The sequence below is a fragment of the Acomys minous genome (assembly GCF_964271855.1).
Source record: "Acomys minous genome assembly, chromosome: 14".
NCBI lineage: Eukaryota > Metazoa > Chordata > Mammalia > Rodentia > Muridae > Acomys > Acomys minous.
Genome location: NC_140496.1, coordinates 44,918,142 through 44,943,930, shown reverse-complemented (window position 1 = coordinate 44,943,930; position 25,789 = coordinate 44,918,142). Strand labels below are relative to the sequence as shown.

General features: G+C 41.2%; 1 protein-coding gene and 1 long non-coding RNA gene across 14 annotated transcripts in view; one reads left to right on the top strand and one right to left on the bottom strand.

Moving 5' to 3' along the window:
* IL15 (interleukin 15) overlaps window positions 1-25,789 on the bottom strand; it is a 73,427-nt gene that overhangs the window by 34,830 nt on the left and 12,808 nt on the right. For 2 of the 12 annotated variants that reach the window (XM_084755334.1, XM_084755336.1), the window contains exon 3: window positions 18,391-18,507. The exons of the other annotated variants lie outside the window; for them this stretch is intronic. The gene's annotated coding sequence lies outside the window, so the exon portion shown is untranslated. The remainder of the gene's footprint in view (window positions 1-18,390; window positions 18,508-25,789) is intronic. 12 annotated transcript variants of the gene reach the window in all.
* On the top strand, window positions 1,506-25,326 carry LOC311582332. Of its 2 annotated transcripts, none has more exons than XR_014774085.1 (6): window positions 1,506-2,096; window positions 10,887-11,033; window positions 13,479-13,586; window positions 13,789-13,921; window positions 15,273-15,459; window positions 21,879-25,326. It is a non-coding gene; the product is annotated as an uncharacterized lncRNA (long non-coding RNA). The 2 variants fall into 2 exon arrangements; XR_014774086.1 differs by lacking the exon at window positions 21,879-25,326 and adding an exon at window positions 17,897-18,369.

The window sequence follows — 25,789 nt, the reverse complement described above, 5'->3', positions numbered from 1 at the left end:
GGAGGAAGGAAGGGAGGGAGGAAGAAAGGGAGGAAGGAAGGAAGAAAAAGAGGAAGGAAAGAAAGAAAGAAGAAAGGAAAGAAGGAAGGAAGATTTTTTTCTATCATTGTGAAAGGGGAAGAACAAAGAGACAAAAAATTGAGGAAAAAATAGAAATAAAATTATGCATATTATATAAAACACTGATGATATGAGATGGACGAGTGGCGTGAAATACTACCTCAACGCATCCATCACAGTGAGTGCCTTTTGCTAATAAACAGTGAGCAAATATCAACCTCACTCCTAACCTACAAAGACTGAATTCTGTCAACAAACTGTAACGAGCCAGACAATGGACGCCTTGTAGCATCTCCAGATAACAGCTCGTCAGGCAAACACCTTGCTTTCTACCGCTGAAGACTCTAGGGAGAATATCCAGTCAAACTTGACACCCATGTAACTGTGGTGCTATTGAAATGTTCAGCAATAGAAAGGTAACTTATAGGGCAATTTGTTTCACTGCCAGTGTTGCTGAATAGAGATACAGAATGACTATTTACTATATTTATCTACTTTTACATATACATATGTATTTATCGTTGTAAATACTTAATATATAGATATCTTAAATGGTTTCAATAAGAAGTAATGAGATACATATGTAATGAATCTAGAGCAGGCTTTTGGGCAATAGTTATCTATATAAGTTTTTTCTTTTATTCTTGAGATTTTATTACAGTTACATCATTTATCCCTTCCCTGTTCCACCTCAACCTTTCCACATATTCTTCCTTGCTCTCTTTCAAATCAATGACCCCCTTTTCACTAATTGTCATTGCCTGCATATACGGGAATACATATATGCATTACGAAACAACACCAGAGATTTCAAGCTGATATATATATATATATATATATATATATATATATATATATATGGATATTATGTATATATAACCTGTATCAGTACACACACACACACACACACACACACACACACACACACACACACCCTACTCAGTCTGTATAATGTCACTTGTTCATTTGTTTGTGTGCTTTCAGGCATGAGCATCTAGCATTGGGTAACCGCTGGGCTGCTCTTTGAGAATGGCTGCTACTCTCAGTGTTGCTTGGTTGTCTGCAGTTCTTTGTGTAGGGCTGAGGTCCCATGGTTTCACCTTCCACACTGGCATGTCTACTGCTGTCTTTGTTCAGCTCATGTTAGGACAGTTGTGTCAGTGATATTTCATGGGTATAGTTTTGCCGTCACTAGGAGGCACAGTCTCACAGGAAACTCCTTGATCCTCCAGGTTTTTATAGTCTTTCTGCCCATTCTTCCACAATGTTCCTTGAGTCTTAGATACGGGAATGTTTTATAAATATATCCAAGCACACTGTAAGAATTTAAAACGTGATTATAAATGTTTTATACAAATTTAGAATTTAGAATTTCTGACTTACGTTACAAATAAGCATTTCTGAAGAAAAACATTGATGTATTTCATATGTGTGGGGACTCCATATTCAAAGTATGCTATCATTCCTGTAACTAAAAATAAGGATCCAAGTGAGACCCACAATAATATAATCAAATAACTCCACAAAAAAACTCATTAAAGTTTTATAGACTTGAGTCTGTCACATGAATTTGCATCCTACCCACAATACACTTGAGTTAAGTATAAGAAGCAGATTACAACAAGCAAACCCAAGTAAAAAACCCTTTAAAAATATCGGGATAACTATATAATGAAATGGCAGCCACAAATATCTCAGCTGAAGAGTAAACCCAGATCTACAAATCTGAAATGACTCATCTACAATGTCTACATTTCAGAATGCAGCTGAGGGATCAAATGCTTTGTGGTGATCCATTTTGCTTACTTGTCTGGCTGGACCATAATTCACAGCTACAAAAAACATGAAATGTAGGTCGGGGGGAGAAGTTGATCATTAACTCCCCTAGACTACAAGGAGTGCAATCAGGCCACTGACTCTCTGTCTTTGGTAGGGATAAACTACAGACGAAGCTCAGAGTGTGAAATCTTGGGTGCTCAATGCATGGGGAGACCGGAGGAAATGGTGGTGAACTACAGAATGAACGGATGTGAAAGGTAAACAAACTCAGAACCTCCTCTGTGTGTTGTAAGAGACATTTAGCCAAAGAATAGCTATCCAATACAGGAAAGTGTTGGCTGCTGTAGGACACTGGGTTGTAATTATACTGAAGGGTAAAAGGAAGCCAGAGAAAGGCTGTAGGAAGCAGACAGCTATGATCAAAGCAGGGAGTATGGTGATGAGGTAAGATACCAAAGACATAACCGAAGTATCTAACTTGGATAACTGTGCTTGCTTGATAGTCTAGGGAAATGTAATGTATGTATGTATACATATATACATATTCATGACAAATTGTTCCATTGGTTATGCAGTTACAACCAGAGAAGTGATCTTGTGAGTATTGCTCCCCCTAAGGCAATGTTATATATGTTAAATATTATGAGATATAACATGTTATAAATTGCAATAACACACACACACACACACACACACACACACACACACACACACACACACACAATCTCATTGCATGCTTCTTGTTTTCAATGTCCAAAGGCATTAGTACTGACCCAAAAAGAGGGATTCTACTGAATTTTTACCTGGATGTAAATTTGTAAAAGAAAGAGGGTAATTTTACTACAATTTATGCCAGATAAAATAAAACATCATACCAGAAGATGGAATGATCTCCCTTGTTCATGAATTGGGAGAATTAACATAGTAAAAATGTCCGTCTTACCAAAAGCAATTTACAGATTCAATGCAATCCTCGGCAAAATACTTACACATTTTGTAAAGACATTGAAAAATCAATTCTCAACTTTATATTTAAAAAAAAACCAGAATAGCTAAAACAATCCTGTACAATAAAAGATCCTCTGCCTCTGCAGGAATCTCCATACTTGATCTCAAACTGTACTATAGAGCAACAGTAATTAAGACACCTTGGTACTGGCATAGCAATAGGCTGGTTCAACAATGGAATCAAATTGAAGACCCAGAAATGAATCCACACACATATGGTCACTTGATTTTTGACAAAGAAGCTAAATATATTCAATGGAAAAAGGATAGCATCTTCAACAAATGGTGCTGGTCTAACTGGATGTCTACATGTAGAAAAATGCAATTAGACCCACGTTTATCACCATGCACAAACTCAAGTCCAAATGGATTAAAAAACCTCAACTCAAAACTAGAAACACTAAATTAGTTAGAAGAAAAGGTGGGGAAGAGCCTGGGATTAATTGGCACAGGAGACAACTTCCTGAACAGAACTCCAACAGCCCAGGCCTTAAGGTCAACAATTAATATATAGGACCTCATGAGGCTGAGAAGCTTCTGTAAGGCAGGAGACACTGTCAACAGAACAAAGTGACAGCCTACAGACTGGGAAAAGATCTTTACCAGCCCTACATCTGACAAAGGTCTAATATCCAAAATATATAAAGGACTCAAGAAAGTAAACACCACCAAACCAAACAACCCAATTAAGAAATGGGGCTCAGAATTAAACAGAATTCTCAACAGAGGAATATCTAATGGCTAAGAAACACTTAAAGAAATGCTCAATGTCCTTAGTCATCAGAGAAATGCAAATCAAAACGACTCTGAGATTCCATTTTACATCCATCAGAATGGTTAAGACCAAAAACTCAAGTGACAGCATATGCTGGCAAGGATGTGGAGAAAGGGGAACACATCTTCATTGCTGGTGGGAATGCAAGCTTGTACAACCATTTTGGAAATCTATCTGGCACTTTCTAAAAAAAAACTGGCACTAGTGCTACCTCAAGACACAGCTATTCCACTCCTTGGAATATACCCAGAAGATGCTCCACCACACAACAAGGACATATGATCAGCCGTGTTCATAGCAGCCTTATTCATAATAGCCAGAACCTGGAAACAACCTAAATGTCCCTCAGTCAAAGAATGGATAAAGAAACTGTGATATATTTACACTATGGAATACTACTCAGCTATTAAAAAAAACAAGGAAATCCTGAAATTTGCAGACAAATGGATGGAACTAGAAATGATCATACTGAGTGAGCTAACCCAGAAGCAGAAAGACACACATGGTATATACTCACTTATAATTGGACACAAGCTCAAAAGGGATGTTCTGTGAAAATCTTCATTTACCAGGAGATTGGGATAGATGTGAGGACAGCCTATTGGGACCCTAGGTGACAGAAATATGGGAGAATGGGAAAATAGAAGAACCCAGAGGGTCCCAGAAACTTATAAGTAGAACATCATGATGGGTGGATCTGGACCCAGGGTGGTCTGCTCAAACATCCGCACTAACCAACGACAATACATGCAGTAAACATTGAACCCCTACCCAGTTCTAGCCAATGGACAAGACATTCTCCACGGTTGGGTGAAGAGTAGGGACTGACTTGGACATAAACTCTGGTGCCCCATATTTAACCACTTTCCCGTAGTGGGGAAGCCTGGTGGCACCCAGAAAAAGGACAAGCAGGCTACCAAGATGAGACTTGATAGATAGCCTATGGCCATATAGTTGGGGAGGAGGTCCCCCTTCGTTATAGACCTAGGGAAGGGGAATAGGCTGAAAGTGGGAGGGAGGGAGGAACGGGTGGGTACAAGTGAGAGGAAAACAAGTAAGATATAATCTGAATAAATTAATTAAATAGTTAAAAAATTGAAAAAATAAAACAGCACTTACCCACTGCAATATTCTCACCATCAAGAGAGGAACTGATACAACTATAAGCAAAGGCAATGTCATATTTGTCTTGCCCGAGCTCACACTCTGGGGAAGACAGGCGAGCCCAGCCCTACACAACAATGGTGTGCATTAGAGGAAGAGGGTGAGCAAACATGCTGGGGAAGTTCTTGGGCTGGGGAAAGCTTTCTGAAAAAAGCAATGTGAGTGGAGCTGAGACCTTCAGGGCAAGAAGACACTCACCGAGACGCTTTCAAGCTGAGCTGGACACACATCCAGGTCAAAGGATACAAAAACGGTATTTCGTGTAGCTACGGACTAAGGTCGGCATACAGAATAAGACAGACACTACAAGGTTTTGTTCATTGTCACCTTTGTAGACAAATGTTTTGGATTCCATTTTTTTTTCAAATGGACAACTTTGTGCTTCTTCTTTTGTCACACGTGCCTCAAGAGCTGCAAGTTATAAAGCCCCTAAAACTACAAACAGGAAAGATACATTAGTATAGCCAAGCAACCTTCTGTCATGAAGAGCTCAAATAGTGATATTATCTAATTAAAAATTATGTCCAAAATACTTGTTTAAAAGGAAAAGTGGAGCCACAAGTATCTCTAGTGGTCAGAGAACCAACCTAGCATGTTCAAGGTCTTGGGTTCCCGTGGCCACGACTAAAAATAAAAACAAGAGGAAGGAGCAGAGCACAGTGCTCCCATCCCTCCTCTCTGCTCCCTGACTGACTCTTGGTTATTCACGGAAATGAGCACACCTGAGCTATCCGTTGATCTTGGCATAGAGGTATGAAAGTGATGGCAATTGAGAAACAACATTCACTAGCACCCACTAACATGGAAAATGGTGTAAGGATCAGAACTTTGAGACTCCCAGACTGCTAGACTCACTCACAGGCATAAATCCTTCCTGTGTGACACATCAGGCAGTACTCAGTCAAAAACACAAGTCAACAGGAACTGCATCCAGGCTGACCTGAAACTCGGTGGCCTGCTTTTCTTATTTTTACTTGCTACATACGGTTATGACATATAAAGAAATAAGATTGCTGGCCATCATAAATAGAAAATAAATTTATCCTTTACTACGTGGGAAATTAAAACTCACCCCCTATGTGGGCTAAGACAGTCACAACAGTCCCATCTATTTCATATGCCCTTCCCCAAGTCCCTTTACCAAGGTGGGCTTTCTATTTCTCTCCTCAAATCAGCTTAAACATGCCCAGTCACTACGAGCTATGACCGAAAAGATGTGTGTGTTCCAAGGCTAGGACTTAAAAGTCCTCTCCTCTGTGTTCCCGTTAAAATGCTTCTGGTGGCACACAAGAGAACTCAACTGGGACAATGAAGCTTGAAACAGTACAAAAGTCATACCTGCCACCCCCACGAGCCCAGATGGAAATGAAAATTTCTGGGTTACACCCAAGTAAGAAGAATAAATCATGGAATCAAACTACAAAACTACAATGAATAACAACATACATCTAAGACTACTCTCTATGACCTAAAGTGAGCACCTATATGTACAAAAGTGATGTACTATACATTTTAGAAATGTATCTGAAATAAGATGTTATCCTAAAAAATAATTTCTATTTTAAATTATTTAGGTTGTATCTGGGGACATTTTCACCAATATAGAAATCTCTTGCAAAGGCAATATAGCTTGGCTAATCTTACAATCAGTAAAGTTTGACATAATTATATATAAATAAATATACTCAATCTCTAATATGTGTATAACTTAAGGAAATAAATAGACTCGTTATTCACGGATAGTTCAAGAAACAACTTCATTAGACTGGACAGTATTCCAGAACTCAGATTGTTTTGATTCAAATACTATCTAAGATGCATTTGCTTTGGTCAGTTTTTAAAAGACTCTAACACCATCCTTTCTCATAGTTCCCCTCAAACTCGTGGTGCCAAACTCTGTTTCCTGCAGCCTGTGTAATTCTGTCTCATACCAAAGAACTCTTGTAAATCAAAGGTATCATGCTTTGTTCCCACAACCCCCAGGAAATCAAACATTAGTTCCATGGGCCTATAAAATCAGGAATTTTCTGATATTGTTCTGTTAAAATTAAGAGAACTAACAAAATTAAAACGTCCAGATCAATTTTGTTGAACCCACTTCTATAGTTGATAGAGAAAGAGGAAAGAATGACCTACAGTCTACTTCCAGACAGCCCTAGCAGAAGAAGCCACCAGTGGCTGTTGACTGCTCAGCGCTAAATGGGACACCTACATTAACCTCCACCGAAGCCCAGGGAATGGTACCCAAGAGAGGAAGGCAAGGTTGTAAGGGCCAGAGGAAGGGGAGGAGTACTGAGAACATTGTCTTTTGGACATGTCCTGGCTGCCGCAATCATGCACACATGATGTCCGTGGCAATCTGCACAGGAGAGACATGAAAGCAGGAGTGTGGCTGGTTGAGAAGGAGATCAGTGGGAGCAAGAAAAGGTGTAATAGGGGATGAATGCGATCACAACAAATCATATGCATGGTTGTAATTGTCAAATAAATTACATTTTCTTTCAACTTAAATATTTATATACTTTAGTGACAATGTTCAATTTTAACATTTCAATACTCAAATTCAGAGTCTGTTAACGTGTGCTTACAAAACAGATCCCAAACATACAGGTGTTTCTTTCCGCCATCATGCAACCACGCAACTCCACAGGAGACACCAGTGGAGTGACTGGTAACCCAGTATACTTTTGAGGCTGCCTACCTGAGAGAGTGTCAGAGCTGACGTGTTGGTGGTTCAGTTCCACGGTCACACCCTACCGTAGACAAGTCTGGCCCTCTGGAGTTCCTGGAGACCTGCCTGCACGTTAGAGTTCCAGCATCCCTAATCAGCCGAGCTGATTGGCTACAGCAGCCCTCAGAATGCCAGGAAACACATTTGCTAGTTCGTTGAGAAGGATATTTTTAAGACCAAACAACCCTTTAGACACTAGATACATATGGTAAGGTCTGGGATGAGCCAGAACCTAGAGCTTCTGTCCCTGTGTAACTGAGCTGTGCAAACTCCTGGAATGAGAACAACTCTGCAGTCTCAACATGTTCTAGAAAGGTCTCTGAACCCCTGTCTCTATGGGTATTTTTAAAGGAGATTTCTTTGCATAAGCAAGACTGAAAAACAAGAACTCCGTATAAGTTGCCAACATACTAAATGAAACCTAATCAGATCTGTGTGCCCCATGGCTTCTTGGCCCCTCTGAGCAGCAATCTTCCTGTTGAGACTCTTGCTGAAATGAGGCTCTATGATTTCTTATCCAGTAAAGCAGGGAAGAGGACCTCTCTAAGGCCAACTCCAAGAAGAGAGTGGAAATGGGGAAGCTGGGAGGTTTTTCTAGTTGCTATGACTTGGACTGAGGAATAAAAAAGAGGTGGGAATATCTTTAGCTTCTATGATCTATTTAGGAAGAAAACTGCGTTGGGGAGAGAAGGGAATGGGTGGAGAAAGGGCAGGACATGGGAACGGGGCCTTCACTGACTGAGTCTTGCTCCTGACATCAGAAGCACCCGCCTCCAGCAAAGCAGTCAAACCAGCCCTCACATTGTCTTTCCATGGCAGTAAATGAAATGCCCAGATATGCAAACTTTTTAATTCACCTCTGTGCAGAGATTAATCTAGGTCCTGACACATCCTGTCTCAATCAAACACCTGTTCTCCTAAGGTAGCCATGGCAGAAGATGACAAATTATGGCTTCCTGGGCTAAATCAGGCCAGAGATTTTTTTTACCTTGTTTTGTTCTACATTTTTTTCCAAATTACACATAAATATAAATTACATTTTAACTTTATATAGTTTATATTACATTTGAAATTATATACTACATACTTTTGTTTTTAACATTATATATGTTTATATTTTAAATATGTAATATATTTATAATATTTAATATATCCCACATATATATATTAAATATACTATATTTTACATTTAAATATAATTATGCTAATAACTTAAAATGCATTATTGATGTTAATATTTATATAAAAATGAAAATCAAAACACAAAGCACATATCTACAAATACCAAAATAGCACTCTCTGGCCCCTTACTTCCAAAGGGTTTGTCAATTCATGACTTTGGGATATTTCTAATTGGATAAACCACTATTATCCCAAGTGTAATAAATCTAAGATGAAACTATCTTCTCAGATATGAAACCCTGTTCTTGCAGCTCTCCATTTCTCCTACAGCCAACAGGTCTCAGATTACCCTCTCCACTCTGCCTTGTCGTCATGACCCTGGAAGCCACACAGCCTGAGCTGGGTGCCTCTCGTGATTGGATCCCTGCAACTGTCTCCGGCTCATACTTTGATTGCGCTGTGCACTCCTGATGGTGGGGTTTAGCCGGCATCACTTAGCCAAGTCACGGCTGTGATATGTCAAGTCCTCTTACTGATTCCTGCATTCTAATGCACTTTCAAAGTCCTGTTTAGTAGTTTGTCTGTATTCCCAACTTCACTTTCCATTTGATTTCCAACAGGAAGACGTTTGTGCCCCTTCACTTTGAATAGGTTGAGTCTTCACCGACAGGATTTCTCCTATTTATATGGAGAAACCAGATTAAGACCAAACTTCAACTTCAGGGCTGCATCCTTGGGAAACCCACATAGTGGGTTGGCATTGGAGATGACACTGGCTTAATTCTAAAAAGAGACTTAATGACAGGACTTAGTATTCTGGTGCTGCTGTGATCTGGGTAATCTTGCATTAACATACATGCTGGCCAGGTTTGTGTCAATTTGACGCGAACTGGGGACATCTGAGAGGAGGGATCTTCAATTGAGAAAATGCCTCCATAAGATATGACGGTGGGCAATCTTGTAGGGCATCTTCTTAATTAATGACTGATGTAAGAGGGCCTGACCCATTGTAGGTGAGGAGCCCTGTGATGGTGGTCCAGCATTCTATAAGAAACCAGACTGAGCAAGCCATGATGAGCAAGCCAGTAAGCAGAACTCCTCCATGGCGTCCGCCTCAGCTCCTGCCTTCTGGGTTCTGCCGTGTTTGACTTCCTGTCCTGACTTCCCTCAGTGATGGACTGTGATGTCCTATATTCTGGTATCCTTCCAGGAAAGTGGGACAGTGAAGAAAAGCAAAGTAAATGCCTCCATGCATGAACTAATTTTCCATCCTAGATCTGACGCCCATGGGTGTCAGTGGATGAGAGTCAGTGGTGGTGAGCTTAGCTTAGTACTATACATCCAGAAATACCAACAGGAAAAACATCCCAGCGCCAAAGCCACACAGTGTGACAGTGTAGTCAGACAGAAAGAAGGACTGAGTTAACACACGCAAGCCTCTTCTCTGGGAAAAAAATACAGAAGTTTCTGTCAAAACCCACAGGGAACTTGAAAGGTAGCTAAGGAGAGCACTGGAACATCAGGGGCAAGACGGCCTAAAGGAAGCCAAACCTGGCATGTCAGAGAGAATGTAGCCTCACAGCCTGGGAGACAGGCGGCGACGGCTCAGGAGAGCACCAGTGAGCTCTCTCAAAATGACCTCGCTCCTGAAAACCACGGTGTGCATATGTTCGAGGTACATGTGGCACTAACGCAGAAGCAATTATTTAACACCTTAATAAAATTACAAAATGGTGTAAATACAATTATACAATGTGTATTAATAAAGAGAAATTGTTCACTCCACAACCTTTCAGTGCTCAAATTACATTTCTGGTAAAGTGAGCTTTACTAACTGTGACAGCAGACGAAGCTTAATGTGCCATAATAAAAATGTTAACAATGCCAGAGTACAGAATATTAAAATAACCTATTGTACCAGAAAATTAAAGTGAGATTAAATAAATAAGCTCATTAACAGCCGATGGCGATAATGGAGATCATTCTCACATATCTACCCAGACCTGAGTAACACCCAGAGTGTTCTAACAATGTATTCCGTGCACTTGAAAAATAAGAGAAAAATAAATACACATTATCAAGTGCTCTCCGAGAATTTAACAAAACGGCAGATCAAATCAGCATTTGATTCAACTCCACCCTTCCTTCCTTCCTTCAAAAGAAAGCAACAGAGCCTTTGAAAGCAGATGATGCCCATCTTGTTTCTTCATTTCTCTGACTGGACAAAAGGCATCTTTTTTTTTAAAGGTAAGTGGCGTGTGACAGTGAAAAAAGCAGGAGTGATTGGACCCCCAGGTGGACAGGCAGATGGTTTCCTCACAGTGCACCACTGCAGAAGTCCCAGGCAGGCTCATTCATCCTCTTCAATCGTTTCACGTCGCCCCATAGCCACAGGTAAGCACAGCATCACCTCAGCAGACAATAATGCATGCAATAGGGTAGTTTTAAGCATCTGCTACAAGTCAAGTGCCATGCAAGCTGTGTTGAGGACTATGGATCCATCACGTGCCTAGGATATCTGTGGGGCACACGTGATGGTGGCCTTTACTTTACCAATGACAATAAGAGCACAGGAGGCTTGGGTGAGGTTTTCATACTAATTTTCAACTACTAAAGAGGCAGATCTGCGATCTAGATTCCACGCAGCTCAATTTTGTGAGGACTAGATAGATAGAGGCTTAAAAGGAGAAAGTGCAATAGCCATGACTTCTACAGTTAGGCAATCAACAAAGCTCAGCAAACACCTGAGATGCCACAAAGATTAAAATGTCAAAGTCTACAAATGGCTAGGGGAAATGTCGATGATAAATAAAAACTAAGCAACCAATAGGAACTCCTGCTCTCTTACATGGTATTCCACAGCCCAGCTCTATGCAGGAGGAATATCTGACTCCCAGGAGCCACTCAATTATACACTCTCAGGAATGATCGCCATAATGAACAGATTGGCATCGCATAAGAAAGCAAGAGTGGATTGGAAAACAGACACACAGTTAAGTAAGTTCAAGTGCAGACGTAATCCTTGAATGCAAGTACCACACATTACAAAAATATTCACTTGTCCCAAAAATATTTCCTAAGAAATGAAATTGAAAGCGATGTTGGCATACAAGAGCTGATTAAGGAAGTACAATTTGACACTGTGTTCCTAAGTTCATCTAGAAAATAATCCACTGGCACGGATGCTATTTAAATGGTAAAGGAATAAAGAGGAAGCAGACGGAAGAGAGATTAAAATCAGCTGGTTGGTGAGAAAAACGTGGTTCATCAGCACAGAAATGCTTCTGTCTGTGAAACCTTCTGAGTCTGCATCTAAGGCAGCAGGTTACAGGAAACGCTTAGCAGAGTCCATGACACAGTTCATATGCTCTTTCAGGGAAAGCACAGTCTCAACTGCACACTTTTAAAACAAAGCTATCCAGAGAAAATGTATCTGATTTCTGGCTAGTGATATAAAGTTGATATTTTTTATTCAAAGGAGGAAGGATGGCAGATTTGACAACATACTTGCATTAAATTCTACAAGTTAATACATAGTAAAATTATAAGATTAATGACCTTGATAAGGTAAAATAAATATATTAAAATATACCTCAATATATGAATTGATAATAAAAAATTAAGAACATAAATATTTCTAATTATTTAAAAAATTGAGCCAATAGTTCCAAGCCACAAAAAAAAAAAAAAAGAAAGAAAGAAAGAAAGAAAGAAACAGTAACTGAATACCCTATGGAACTCAATTCTCTACAGATTTCAAGAGTGATGCAACTTTTACAATGTCCAGAGTTGTTCAAAACTAAAGCTCTGAGAGGCAATAGGTAAAGGGACTTGCCAACCAGCCAGGACCGATGGCTTGAGTTCCATGCTGGGAATCCACGAGGTAAAAGGGAGAAACAATTCCTGAAAACTGTTCTCTGTGTGTCCCCACCCCCACCTCAAATAAATAAATACAATTTTTTAACATTACAAATTTGCCTTCCACTTGAGTTTTCTATAAAGGCAACATATAGCAGTGCCTGAGGAAGAAGCAGGCGAGATGCAAAGACTCCCACCTCTAAACCGTTTACATAGGAGGAGGAGGAGGTACAGGCAGGAAGACTAGGGTCCATGGCCAGCCTCTTTAAATAGGAAGCCTATCTGAGCCATCCAGAGCATTTTTCCTCTGCACTGCACCAGGTCAAAGGTGGAGAAGAAGAAACAAGAGGCACCCTGTGAAACAATAGATACCCACAAAACCTGTCCTCCAAGTCCTACCCATCAATTCTGGCCCCCTCCCTGGGTCTCTGGGCAACTCTTCCCTGGTTTCCTGTCCATCCCCAAAAATCTCCCTATAGAGTACAAGCAAGTTTAGAACATAGACTTTCAACACCTCGTTTCTTTTATCAATATTAAATAACAAGTAGCATTTTATGGCATTTAAGAGGCTTGGATACTGGGCTGCAAGGCTATTTATATTTCTTGTTATACAAAATGTCTACTCCTGTTCTTTTCTCACACTCGGTGGCCTTGTACCCATCTTTCCCTAGTCACATTCCCCACAATTTCTATTAGAGGAAAAAAATTCCTACCTGCCTCCTCCAACACCAGTTCATCATTTTCATTTTCAATTTCTCTAGATTGTTCTTTTTCCCAACCAAGGGGATTTTTTTTTTCCCCAATGAGTCAGATTTATGGGGTTTTTAAATGCCCGTTTTAGATGTTGGAATTAGTTAAGAGTTGGACATTTCCAGAGAGAAACTTTTGGGATTTCTATGTAACAAGTCATCAAAATGTAACAACTTTACTTAAGCCTGTTTGTTTCTGAGTCCTCGCTCTTCCTCTTGTCTGCCCTGTTAGCCAGTCTGGCCCAGCATCGCCAGGAGCTCCAGGTTTGAGCAGCACCAACTCACTTGTACCTTTACCAGAACTGCCGGGTGTAACTATCACACTATCTTTGGGCTAAAGGTGTGCATATATGCACGCAAATGTCATGTTTATGTCTATCTCCTACTTTGTTGAGTCATCATTACTGTGTATGCATTCATGAGCATGTATGGATCTAGTGTCTGTACACGTGGGTGTGCACACATGTGGGCATGTGGCTGCACACACAAATGTCAACATCTAGTATTTCCTTTGATGGTCCTCCACCTTATTTTTTTTAAAGACAGGATCTCTCTGACCCTGGGGCTTATTGATTCATCAAGGTTGAGTGGTTAATGAGCACTGAGGATTCTCCTGCCTTTGCCCTCACTCCAGTGCCGGAGTTTCCACTGAACCCAGCTTTAAGTGGGTGCTAGGTACGTGAAGATAGACTCATATTTGTGCATCAGGAACCTTACCTACTGAACCTTCTTGCCAGCTCCAAGTTATCATTATTTTTTAAACATCTGCAAAGACTATTGATTATTTTTCAACTGAAATTTTCCCATCTATTGACACTTGCATATGACTTTCCTTTGGCTCTAAGGCTGTGACCCATTATTTTTAGACAATATGCTTTGATATCTAGAGCAACTCTTATTTGACCATAACATATAATTCTTTCCATGAACAACTAGGTTCTTTTTAATATACTAAGGTGTTTTCAACTTATGTTCATAAATGAATAAGCTGGAGTATCTACCACAATATTAATATGGACCAACATTAACTCAAATAGCCTTATTAGGAAGACAGAATAGCATTTCATTGGCTTGAAAAGGTCAGTCTATCAGGGAAGACAATACAATACAAAGTATGTGTTCTGAGAATCACAGCTTTAAGGTAGAAAGGAGAGACAGACAAATATACGATAACCATGAATACTTCCTAAACATTTCTCTTAAAATTCAATGTAATAAACAGTAGAGGAAAATTTCAGCACACGTGGTGTATGTGTAAGCACAATTTCTACAGTTGGTCCAGCTGATTTGTTTGGTGCACTGCACTCAATAACAGGACAGTTCATCAACAACGGCACAGCTCATAGATAATGGGACAGCTCGTCAATAATGGGACAGCTCATCAATAATGGGACAGCTCGTGCCATTTCCAAGTTCTCATGGATCAGTATCAAAATCCAGCACAAGTTGGGTCATCAGGAAAGTCATTACAAAATTAATTGGCAGAAATCCTGGCTGTGAAGAAAAAAAAACTAAGAAAAAAAATGATCTGAGAACTTTTCAATTGCTTGAAAATGAAGAACCGTGGGTTTAAATAATCTGTGGACCAAGGCAGAAGTCCTAAGAGACACCAGAAGAGCAATTGAGAACAGTATGGTGTCATCTTTAAACATGGGAGTATTTGCATAAGAAGAGTTTCCAGGAAAGAGAGAGATTGTGAACTGGGAAAATAGGAGGAAATGAGGAAGTCGGTTCAGGGAAGATCTGCAGAGCTGACCATTTCCAGTGCAGGCAGCCAGGCACGTTGCACTGCAAGGAGTCACTCACAGACAAAGAAAGAGGAAGAAAGTTCTGATAACTTCTTCCTCGTGGGTCAGAACTCAGGGGCAGCATCTTACGTTTCGATGAGGAAAGGGAAGCAATGCAGACAGGTGCCTGAATCTGCCTGCTTGTATATATGCGGTGACGTTTACTGGCACTTGGGTACCAGTTCTGTCAACTCCAGCCACCAAGAGACGTGTCATTTCCTTCCTTTATCTCTTTGTAGATGAGCTCAGGAGATCTGCTGCTCAGAGCGTGCACACCCCTCTCTGTTTCCTCTCGCATGTGTATGTACACGGGTTTACCTCTCACTCAGCAAGGCATGCAGCTTCTTGGAATGAATACTCAACTGGCAGCGGTTCACTGATATTGCTGGGTTTCCTCCATGTCCGCATCCTCACCTGCTATCCCAAGTAAGGTTCCACACAAGGATTGCTAGGCTCAGTCACTTGGCCTACAAACACCACAGTTTGGATTTCATAGTGTCTTTTACATTCCTTGAGCTTTGCTAAAGAATTATTTGTGGGTTACCACCACCCCACCCCAACTCCTGCCACGAGGTCCAACCTTTCTGTTCTCTCTCTCTCTGTTTTTCACGGAGATAATTACATTTGGCATCAACTTTTGCCATCCTCCTTGTGGCACTCAAAGAATTCTCAGGAATGTCAGCTCTGGTGAGGTGGCAAAGTTAGGAAGACTCACAGAGATGATCAAAGTCCGTTTTCACATATTTTCTGGACAATTTCTTGAGCACAACAGACTCATAACTTCGGAAGTCTGTGATGGCTACTCTGGCTGTGAGCTTGGTTGAATTAAGAAGATACCCAGAAAACTAGTAATCCATCCTTTGAGGGGGTGTCCGAGGAGGGGAATTTGGGTAAGACTGCTTCCTGGGTGAATGAGCAGGGCAGATAAAAACCCCCTGGAGTGGGAGTGGCCATGGCAAAATGGAACACAAAAGCAGAAGTGGGAAGCTAGCCTTTGGTCAGGCTATCCTTTCCTGGCCAAGATCACTTATTTGTTGCTGTTGCCTGTGGACATAAGACTCCAAGTTTCTTAATTATTGACCATGGACTTGCACCTGTGGCTCTGTAGGGACAGCCAGGCCTCCTCTGGTCTTAGCCTGGGGCTGCCCTTTGCCCCTTCTACCATTCTGAAGCTCCCCCCCCCAGCCTTTTCAGTTTGGACAGATTTAGCTCTCTAGTGTGCAAGCCTCTAGGATCCTCTGAGTCAGCCCAATAAGTCATATGCTTTGGGGTCTGTTTCTCTAGAAAAGCCTGAGTAATACGCCCAACCTCCAAAGAAATATTTCTGACAAAACTGTTCGAAATCTGCACATAGACGCACACCAAAGAAATGCAATTGAGTATTTTCAATATCTCCCCAAATTAAGAAAGTTAATAAGTTTTAAAGTGCAGTGTTATGTGCATCACAATAATATTTACTTCTGTAACACCACAGGAAAAATGCCATAATTTGGTGTTCGGCACACAAACCCACAAGGCAAATTTTTTCATTCTTTTCTTTTACTATAGACCATGTAGACAATGAACTCTAGAAAGAATCCTGTGATAAATTACCTCTTAATCATTACATAGCAGGTAATATGTCTCCTACTTCCCACTTCTTTATAGACTTCACACTTCTTCCTAGGTTTCACTCTTACTATAGCGAACACATTATTTTGATTATCAGAAAGATAATAAGAAATATAATTGAAAGCTTCAACCAAATAGAGTTTAACATGGGTACTGGGGCCACCAGAGCCTGTAGACTGTGGTCCCAGCTGAAATACAAAAGAAGGCTTAGACTGGGCATACATGCACAAGAGACCGCAGTAACATACCACAGAAGCAAACTCTTCATTATGCAGACATTTATTTTCAGAGTGGAAGAAGTAAAGGGCATGAAAAATGCTGCAGGTGAGACTGGGCCAACAAGACTATCACTACATCCCAGGGTTCTGTCCTCTATGGTCTATGAAGGCTTCTCTGTGAAGTTTCCAAAAGAAAAGCTTCTTTGGTGGCAAAAGCTTCTTTGGTGTTACTTTGCCACTACAGGACAGGGTGTGTCCGGTTTAAGTCTTTTACATCCTTCAAGGGCACTTGGATTCAAAGAAAACTTCTCCATCATAGCTTATTAGCTCTACAGTTTACCACTATGGAATATTTTTTTAAAAATATGATGGTTACTTATTTTTATTAGGTACTTCAGAGCTACAGTGTTTTTTTGCTAAAAATGCCCCCAAATTCTATAACATCAACATCCAGGATATTGTCCTACCTGTTCCTTGAGGCCCCATGGCAGCAATCCCTTAAATGTGTGTGCGTCTAAAACACTAAGCGTAAGCTGGTTCTGAAGTGCAGGGAATTTGCAACAAGGTTTCTGAGAAACAGAGCTTCCCTTTAAGGAACCATGGGAAGTTACTGAGTACACCTCTGTTTACAGTTAATTAGTGTCCAGGATGTGTTCTTCACACTTTTCCAGTTATGATCCTTGTGATTTTCCAACAACAAAAATGACAAAGCAAGACAGCAGTTGCCCTTCCTCTCTGGATTGTTGTAAAGGCGTTCACGCCCACAATCTCCCTTGCTTTTTGCACCATCAATCTTGATCTGACCATACTCTACAGAATTCTGTCTTGAAGGCAACACCGAAATTACAACTGAGAATAAAAACGAGAGACATGTATTTACCAACAAGGCTCCAGAGTGTGGGTTTCTATGTTTTTGCTTGTTTTATTTAGCTCTGTCACACCTTACTTGGCCAGACATTGTTCTCAAAGAGTTCACAAAAGTTGCAATTATTCATCAACCAGACCTATGCCATGCTCTAATCTGCTTGCACCAGGGTACTCGCTGAAGCAAGGATGAGTGGATTGACTACCGTTGTGTGAAGCCAGAAGCATCCCATGCCTTCAGATTAGCTACTAACAGAGCAGAATGTGAGGTGTAGAACTGACTCAACACGGATGCCAGAACAGAGACAACACTTCTCACGGGCCAAATCTCATTCATCACCTGATTTTGTAAACGAAGCCCTGCAGGAGCCAGTCCCATTCACCAATGACCAAGGGTCCTGTCCACCTGTGTGACAGGAGACAACCAGCCTGGACGAAGAACTGTGAATCAGTTAGCCAAATACCATTCTGAACTGACTCTGGGTGACAGAAAACTATGTGATTCTGCTCTGTGGCACCTTCTCTGTCCTCTCAAATGTTTCTAAGCCCTGCCATATCCTTTTCCACCAGCATGCTCATTTTGTTAAACCTCAAGTGTAAGTGACAGCATCTTGCTCACCGTGTCCTACCTATTGTTTTTCAACACTGCATGGTAAATTCTTACATTTTGCAGTCTAGTTATCTGCTGATATGGGCTTCTGTGCACTAAAGGACCTCACCAACATGGAGTGTGAAGAGACACTGCTTTGAAGAGCCAGAGGGCCATGCACTGGAGTGGGTTCTGCAGGAGCAAGAGGCAGGACTTAAAGAGACAAATTTATATACTGACTGACCCTCCTTTTTTTTTCCTCAAAGTTATGGTTAACTATAGACCTGGCCATTCAGTTAAAGACTCGTGTAGAGAAAACTTGGAAATCTAGGTCTGAACAGCTTTTTACAAATCTTCCCTAAAGTGTCCAAAGATTCCCATAAGATAACTGACTGTGACTCTAATAATAACTCAAAGCAAACAGGATGTCAACAGGAATTGTGGGCTTCATATACGATTGCTAAATCTAAGCAAGAGGATGAAAGTTAGTTGTATGCACCTGTCCTAAGATTTTCCACTCAAGTAATTGGAAATATAATATATATGCATATATAAATATACATGATTTATAAAGTAAATATATCTGCTTTTAAGGGGTCTGGGGAAGATTAAAGTAGCCTCACACATTTTATGCTTTTTAAAAGAGTAAAATAATAATTTCTAACTTTTAAAATAGTTAAGAAACATTTTAGATACATTATATAAGGACTAACACTATGAAGGATATTATACTTATGGCTTTAATATTAGCTGACATAAGCTGTTCTGGTTATTACTGAGGTAGTAAACGTTTTTAATTTGAAAAAAAAAAGCGCTGTGTTGCCCAAAGTTCTCAAGTGAGTTTTGTAAGGGTTTAGATGCTGCCTGTAAGACTAACTCATAGATAGGAAAGCTCTTCTGTTTAGCATTTAACACCAGCAGCCTAAGACCTCACCTCTAGGCCACATAGGAAATACTAAACAGCAGGGAGGGGAGAGGCTGGCCAAGCCTGGAGTCCCCATTCAAGGGCGTCCCTATGAGAGGACTGGTGCTCTCACAAGGAGCTGCCTATCCCTCTCCTTCTCCCTCCCCCTCCTTTCTCTTTCTTTCTCCTTCCTCCTCTACCAATATATCTGTGTTATCTTGTATAAAGATACTTATGCTATGTGAACGGAGAGAACACATCCCAGTCACTTAGCACTCTAAAAACCTGCCTCTGAGTCAGTCCCATTGCTCCTTACAATAGCAAAGTTAAGACCCTTTGTTTTTAGTTAGAAAAACTCTAGAAATAGTGGATAACTATTGCTTTCTCTGAATGTATTTTCTGTGCCTGGTTTTCCTGCCCCTAATCTACTGATCCACGTCTTGGAAGTACCCAGAGCTATTGGTTTTCCTGCCCCTAACCTACAGATCCACGTCTTGGAAGTACCCAGCGCTGTGCTGTCAAGCTTGGCACAGCAGCCAGCCCTACGTGACCATCTGAAAGAGAACGAAGTAAAATAAAATGAAACCAGAAATCCACTTCCTCACTGGAGCCGACTGCATCCCCAATGCTGAAAAACTGAGACAGATGCCGTTCAATAGCACAGGGTGAGACAGTCCAAGGTATTTTTCACCAGTGGAACTGGGAAACTGGTAATAACCACCTCACAGGAAAATTGTGCAATTCAGCAGCTCATGTGTGCAAGCTGGAAAAAAAAAAAAAAACCAGGCCTTGGCACACAGAGAAGGCTCAAAACTATTACAGTTTTTTATATTTGATTTTTTTTAATGTTAATGGTGACTGGTTGACTCCTATGTAAACTGTTTTTTATCAGATCTAAGAATAGGTAACCAGGAGGTTTGTCCCGGCGATGATGATGGTCTAATTGAGGTCACACCCCTCTAGCTAGGACTTTCAATTTCTCAAAAGGGCTACCGTAGATCCTGAGGGGATGGGCAAAGAAAGGCCCAGAGGAACTCAAGGGTGAGGTCTTCAAAAGGGGAGAGTTTGAGATAGGTTTTCAAATAACGTAAGGGCTGCAATAGTGGAAGGAGGAAACTATAGAAGACTATGAGAGGGGCCACGCACGTCAAGGTAAGAGTTGAGTGGAGAGAAACTCAGTAGTGTGTGCTCCTCAAGAATACGTATCGTCCTTCCGTCCCACAGGCCAAGCCATGCCTTGTTTATCTGTAGATCACAGCACTAAAATAATCTAGGTAGGGTTGACCTTAATAGCGGTCACTTCTGAGCCCCTCCATTCCTTCTACATACTGCCTTCCTATGATAAAATGATTGCACATGCATGCTGCTTCAAAGTGTAGCGACAGATGCGGGAAGCTGATTCTTGGACTTTAGGGATCTGCCCTTCGTGTTTATTATGCTCAAACAAATATAATAAACACAAAGGGCTCCCAGGTGTGCATTTAAATTTTAGTCTCTGCTTTTGATTCCTGGTGGCAACTCATATTAGAAGATCCATACGAAATGTACTCTTCATTATAAAAAAAAAAAATCAGCAAATCGTCACTAAACAATTTTCCAGTACTGCCTCTAGAGATAATTGTTTAACTATTAAAGTGTATGCTGTGATTTATAGCCGTCCCACTGATAACCCATCTCAGCGTGATCACGGAGCAGTGCCACAGAAGACACGCCTCGTCTGTTTGTCTCAGGAAAACATTGCATGACAACAGTAATGACGCCGACGTGCTATCACCTGCTGATAGCATCTCGTCGAGAGAAGCGACAGCTTAATGACACAGCAGAGCAGCACCTTCTGGCAAATAACCAGAGCCAAATGCTTCTAATTGCCTCCTTGCCGAAGCGTATCAGCATGATTACCGCAGTTCTCAGAAATCACATGGCCAAACAAAGCAATCTAGGACAACGTTGTTCCTTTCTTAAACACTGATGTACTTTTGACCACTGAATCCCTTGGAGCCTGTTCTGTCTACAGCCCTCACCAGCACCAGCCACCATACTGCGCTCTAATTATTTTCTCCTGATGAGGCCTCAGACACCACTCACTTTGAATACTTGGCCTTTCGTGCAATGCAGAGGTTGGTTTGCACTGTATATCTAAATCGACAGAGTAGCCACCGTTTCCGGGAGAGGTCCCAGGCACCATACGTCTATAGCACTGCTTGCTGGGTCCCTTCCTGACGAAGGAACAAAGCTTCTAGCAGCAGGCAAGCAGCTCACTAAACTGATAAGAGCCAGGCTGCTTCTATTAACCAAATGTATTTGCCAGTTGGCGTAACAAACTGCTGAGCTCCTGTGTGATAAATTTTCCTACTGTTTTTCCTCTCCCTGGCCTGGGGAGCAGATGGTGTCCATACTGTCTGTCATGTGTCATTATTTTGTTGTCTATAGGGGTTGTATGTAACTAGGTGGGGGGAAAGCCAGCAGTGCACTGGCCTCCATAAAAGGGGACTTAATTTATAATTATATCTTCTCTCCATTGGCCTCATTAGCCACTCTTGTTCAAGTAGTTATCAGCAGGCCAAATAGTAATAATGGTGCCCATTTATATCCTGTTAATTAAAAAAAAATCTCTGCTTTCTGTCAGTTCTCTATCACCTCTCTCACTTCCACGTTTCAGATTCTGTGTAAAGAAAACGGGTTTCCTGGACATCAGCCAACACAGCCTCATTCCTTGTGGAATCAAGCCTGCTACGCTCTAAGGTTTGACTTGTTTTGTTGAGAGAGCAACTGGAGGATCTAGCAGACAGACGTGGATAACTTGCTTCTTGCATCAGGACAGTCGCTACGTGTGGAAGGGTGCAGAGCTGCACGGCTAAACTACTGAAAAAGCAGATTCTTTAACACACACAGGTTGGGTCCAAAGACAACAGAAAAGGTTCTGCTCTAACTTAGGACTTAAAAGTGTCTTAAAAGGCTCATATGATCCTGGGGGGGCAGGCGCGTCCCTCGTGTAAGTGTTGTTTGGAGGCAGGGGTTGAGGAAGTACTTGGATCTTGGAGGCCCTGGCTTCAGAAATGGATTATTCTATTGGTATCAATATTTGAATATGTTGTGCGGAGGGGATGGAGTTCTGGAAACTGGGTCCTCGTTGGGGGAGGTGAGCGATTGAGGGATGCCTTTCAAAGATCACTTGGTGCCTCTTGCCCCACCCCACCCCACCCCCAGCAGCCATGGTGTTCAGCTCTGCTCTCCCACTCGCCTCTGTTGTGTACCGCCTCACTACAAGCTGAGAAACGCTGCGGCCATCCAACCATGGCCTTTAACCCGAAATGTTACTCAAAGGAAACTCTTCCTCCGTTCCCCCTCCACTGTTTTGTCATATTAACACCAACAATAAAAAGTATACTGCAGTCTTATAGATAAATATGCCACGTAGAAACAAAACGTATGTCATCCCCATGCAGGTACAGGCCATAGCTTTGTAAGTGAGCACCATTCAGGGTAGCCCTAACACTTGCGGACAAGACTTTGTTTCCACAGACGTGGAACCTCTCTGTCTTTGGACTGTTGTCTGAGCAACGGTGGAGGATTCATGATCTTTTATTATGTTCTACATGCATGCTAACCATGTCCCCATGAGATTACTAAAACAACAGTAGTTCGTATCACACTGAAGCTGAAGAATTATTGATAAAATCTGGATCTGCACCAACTTTAGCAGAACCATGAGGTAGATGGGAAGGCAAGAAACAGGAACGCATACCTAGGTTCTGTCTTCAGATAGCTTCATGACCTTGGACAACTTATCTCTGAAATAAGGAAGTTCTACTGGAGGTGATTCTACCTCAGTGTCAAAATGCCACATGTAAGGGCACAGTTGACTATCACATAGTATTTCTTTTTCTTTCTTCAGAATATCAGATTCAACGGCCCCAGAATTTGGTATAATCGTCTTAATTTTTCAGAAGAGAAAAATACACAGAAATTAAGTTCACTCTGTAGATTTACACAGTGAGATAAAGTTTGGTCTCAACAATGAGTCACACACACACACACACACACACACACACACACACACACACACACACACTAGCTATCCACTAGGAGTTTACTTGGCTAACAAGAGCATGTGAGCGCGATGCCAGTTGCCCATATTAACTTCCATAACTAATTCCAAGACGGATGCAACTTGTCCTAACTAAATAAGATTAAGATGGGCTAACTTTGCAACTCCATGTGCATCGGTTATATATGAAAGGGTAGTTAGTAGTAGACTTTGAGTTTTTTGTTTTACAACTTAGAATTAACTTTCCTACATCATCACTTCTCTCAACCAAAATGCTACTACACTGCTGTGAATCCGATGTATTATTTGTAGCAGACACTCCTCCAGAGTAACTCTCCTTATTCTAACTCACTATAGCTCTGTGATCCCCCTTCCCCCTTCACACGTTTGCTAAAGCCACTGTGCTCTCAGTTTTGTGCGACTTGGCCCACCGTGTAAGTGTAAGTTAAGTGTAAGTGTGCTGTTATTGTCCTCAGCACTCTCTTTAAGGTAGAACCAATGTTCTGTTCCTCATCGTGTGCCAGGAATATTGTTTCACATTTCTGTATTAAATTCAACACTTACTAACGTTTCTCTATGCATACAGTTCCCCAGGTTTGAAGTATTGTATTCATTCTTGCTCCCTTTGGATCTTGATATTAGCTCTTTTTTCACTACTAAGAATGTCCTTATAGGTTGTCTTGTTCTGAGTCATCTATTCAACCATCAAGTAACCCATGACTTGTTGCAGAGAACTGTCGTGTCCCTGATGTGGGAGGTTGTATGGTTTGTTTACTAATGTATTATGCTAGCTAATAGGAACTTACTATTGAAAAATGTCATATTTTTACATCCCGCTGGCAAACTTGCTGAACTCTCTAATATGTTTTAGTAATTTGTTGTTTTACACAGCTTTAATATAAATTATAGAATTTTATATTTTCTTATTTACATACTTACATATTTGTTAGGGATTGTTCCCAGTGATGATAATAATAATCTTCATATGAAGAATGCAGACTAGCAAATAATACTCTTCATATGAAGAATGCAGAATCTATATGGAGGCCCCCATTCAAACCTCACTTTTACCACTTTCTAACTGAAAGCGCAGAGCAGGTCATTTAGTCACGGCACTTCAGTGTGCGAATACGAAATTAGCCTCACGAGTTGGGACAGTTGATTAAGTTACAGTCTTTAGCCTTATGGAGGAGGAAGAGATGTATAGAAACATTTACCAAATGGAGTTAAGGATGACAGTTATATCACCCAGTCTTGGAGGTTAATGGAAATATTCCCCCAGGAAGCCTAAAGACCACTGGATCAGGTAAGTGTCGGGAACAAAAACCAGACACACATCAGGAGAAGGAGCTGTTGGAACAAACAGTACATGTCCAACAAGGGGAGCATGACTGGATGCCTGTCAGTCATTCACACACAGGGCACTCAACTTTAGATACACAGCTATTAACTGCTCCATTGGGTACCACATCTCTGGAGAGTTTCATGGTCACGTCTGTCCATCTCTCCCATGCCCGGGCAGAGCAGAGAGTGGCAGTAAGCAGGCACTACGGCGCCCTGGTGCTAGTCTTTCGGAACAAAAGCCCTTGGCTTGGGAGGACTATTTGGTCAATAACAGGCTGGGGTTAAGGAAGGCCAAGGTTAGTAACATAAGTGCATTCAGGCTAAGTCAAACAAGCCTTCAGCAAAAATCACGTCTCAAATTTCTTCACAAGCAAGCGCTAGGACGTGGCTTTACAAGAGTAGCCTCTAAAATTACAAATACAGATTTGTAAACCTGATCGTTGGACTCACATTGTGAAGTGAGATTGTGATAGTAAGATGGTATATTTGATCTTTTGTATTCTTGGGAGAAGAGCCACTAGATAAGTTCCACGCCAACAGTGCATCTATTTTTGTAAACTTCGCTTATCCTCTTGTGCTAAATTGTTTCTAAAATACTTGGCAATGAGAATTAAGAAAACAAAAGGACTCCTGATTGAATGAATTTAGAGATAAGTGTGTGCCATATTTTGATTTTCTTTCATTTAGGAAAGCATTTTCTTTGAATTGCAAAATTACCCACTCTATAATTTAAAAAAGAAATGGCACTAAATATTCAATAGCCCTGGGTTGGTTCTATTATGTTTCCTGAATTCTAAAATAATTGTATTTTAAATAACGAATCCAAGTATTCTGTCCGCATCCTGGGTCAAATCAGGGTCCTAGGGAACTTCAGTTCCTGCCTTGACCCTAAAAATGAGGAGTAACTGGGAGGAATTGTCAAAAGCCATGTGACCTGACCAGGGCTAATTCGCAAGGCATCAGACCTAGCCAAACATGTTCTCTCAGACAGGTTCCTTAACACCCCGCCACAAGGGCTGGCTCAGAGGCAACACAAATGGCATTTGCAAAGCTCCAGTCTCTTGCTGGCACGGTGGCAGGAAAAAGGGCCACTGCTTCCCCAGTGCCAGCTCTTCCAACTCCATGGTCGCAGCTCTGACCATCCTACATGTCCGAGAAGCTTCATGAATTTGTTTCCA